This window comes from Bidens hawaiensis, unplaced genomic scaffold (genome assembly GCF_021521415.1).
Source record: "Bidens hawaiensis isolate Kalapana, Puna unplaced genomic scaffold, B.hawaiensis_p1.1 tig00005588_1, whole genome shotgun sequence".
NCBI classification, from domain to species: Eukaryota; Viridiplantae; Streptophyta; class Magnoliopsida; order Asterales; family Asteraceae; genus Bidens; species Bidens hawaiensis.
In genome coordinates this window covers 730188-732723 of record NW_027491362.1, presented here as the reverse complement: position 1 = coordinate 732723, position 2536 = coordinate 730188, and the positions used below count along the sequence as shown (strand labels likewise).

Genomic DNA, 2536 nt, shown 5'->3' with positions numbered 1-2536 from the left:
GTCAATTTTGGCCTGCGTTGTTTGTTGCTCCTGCGCGGGACTCCCAGTCAGGTAAACAGCTGACACGTTGTTACAATAGACAAGTGTGGCTTTACAAACAGACATGTAACTCCATAAGCAAACTTTGTAACCAATTTGCCACAACCATGACTTCACTACGCCTTTACACTCTGCTTCAACACTAGACCGAGAGATGGTGTATTGCCCTTTTGATGTTTAAAAAATTATATCGTCACCCGGAAATTAGATGCAGAAACCAGATATGGAACGCTGAGTATTGGGGCGCCCACCCCAATCGACATCCAGACAATTAAAGATTGATTTGGAGATTTGGTGAACTAAATCCCATTGTCAATGGTGCGGTGTATACAAATCATCAAATCCGATTTGAAAAAAATCAAGATTTTACATATGGATTAGTGTATTCAACATGCTACGAAAACTTGATTTTTGAGACATGTGATTTCCTTGTATAGGTATTCAACTATTCATGAAGGAAGTGGAAATTAATTGACTTGGAGGTGCATTTTACTTAGATTGGAAAAGGTAAGTACATAAAATGTTCTAAAACATATTCACATCAAAACAAGATGTTATAAATGCATTAATTTATTCTAAAGATTTTGAAAATGATTCTAAGTTGTTAAGTCACATTCCTTTGCAAATTGAAGATATACATCTTATATTTGATGTTTGCATACTCGAATAAGTAATTTAGTAAATGACACAATACTCGTGAAAAATGGTTAGAGTTATTATTTGTGGTAAGTAATGTGCGAACCGTCCTTTTGGGGACATTTAATAAAATCGAAACGATATAAAGAAGAAAGAAGATTAGTCTGATCCCTACGCAAGAATAACATGTAAAAGTTGTGAAATGGTCCAAAAAAGTAATGGATGAACCGTTGTATTATATAAGTTCCATTATCGGATAAGTATAAATAATCAAACACGTAGACAAGTTGAAATCAGTGACATATGTGCCGTTATGTGCAAAAACGGAATAAGTATCCAATAACACAATTAAATTATTAGGTCAAATATGTATATGGCTTTAATAAAGTACTTATAATGTAGTAATTCAACTATATAACACCTTTTTAAATTTAGAAGATTGAAACTGACACGTATTAAATCCAAAATGGATTTTTTCACTATCGAAGCAACCATAACCCAATTCATTACTAGATGTCAATCTAGCATTGGTGTTTCAATCAAAAAAGTCACTGAAACCTAGGCATTTGCTAAGTGTATGAAACAACAATAAAGAAAACATTAATATATATAAAAGAAAAAACACTAAATATTAGTTTAATTCATTGATGACAGATCATTGGAATAGTTTAGGCTTTGGGTTGATCATTAGGACCTAAGATTTTAAGGTCTAAAGTTTAAAACTTGACTTAACAAAATTTTATTATAGTAGTGAGTTTTCTTATTGATTGTGTTTTTTGATGAATTTGGTCTGAAAGATCAAACTCAGAATAGATGGTTAACATTTTATCTCTAAAAGACTCATCCAAGTATTTTAAGTGGTTCCAAACATTATTAAAAAATAATGTCATTGGAATCCAGGTATTTGAAGTTTGATGTATATACTTTTATTTTTCTTTTTAATGTAATGTAAAAGTTCATTAAGTTCTTAAAAGGTAGGCCTCATATCTATTGAAAGGTACAAGCTAGTATGGTTTACACAATTTTTTTCATTGTTTCCTCATAATCCAACTATGACAATTAGTAAACCAACAATATATTGGGTATGTTTGGTGATGACGGGGGTAGCCCAAGGAAATAATAAAATGACTGAAACACATTAACGCTAAAAGGGTCAAAAGGTTAAAAGCTTCGTTTCCCGCCCAAACTTATGTAAACAAGTACCCACGTGCTACAGTACGATGTCACATCACTGTTCACATCCTTGTCCCCTCTGAGCAAAGGACATGCTCAGATAAAGTAATATTATTTTAACTATGGACCAGCGGTCCAAACCTTCCCACCCATAAAGGTCAACTTTCTATGCAAACAAGAGGCTAACTAGTTTAGTTAACTGGACTAAAAGGCTTACATCTCTTCTCCTATATAAGAGAGACTTAGCCATAAACATAAACACAACATATTTGGGCAGATAACACCATCTCCCTAATCTTATCTTCTTCCTTGAGAAATATGCTCTTAGCTTATTTCTTTCTTACTTCAATAACTTCATAGCTTCACCAAGAACATCATCCTAAAACCGACTCCAAACAGCACGGTTCTTGATCTTCGGTGATCTATAACAACAAACAACTAACTAGTGAACCTCCTTCTACGTTTTGCAAACGTAGAGGGACACCACGACCTGCGTTAGGTTAACCTGAACCCTTGAAGCTTGTTAGCCTAACCAGTCCATTCACTATCATTGGTCTTATCTTTGTTGCAACATTTGGCAAGGAGCTTTTAGGAGCTTTAAGCTACAATCTTTTAAAAAAAGCTCATATTTATTGAAAAGTCTTGTTTGGTTAGAGTAGCTTTAAGCTTTTAGGTTAGGAGAAAAAAC

At 33.6% G+C, this 2536-nt stretch overlaps 1 pseudogene; it reads left to right on the top strand.

Moving 5' to 3' along the window:
- Positions 1 to 782: 782 nt before the first annotated feature.
- On the top strand, positions 783 to 892 carry LOC143630259 (U6 spliceosomal RNA; annotated as a pseudogene).
- Positions 893 to 2536: the final 1644 nt, after the last annotated feature.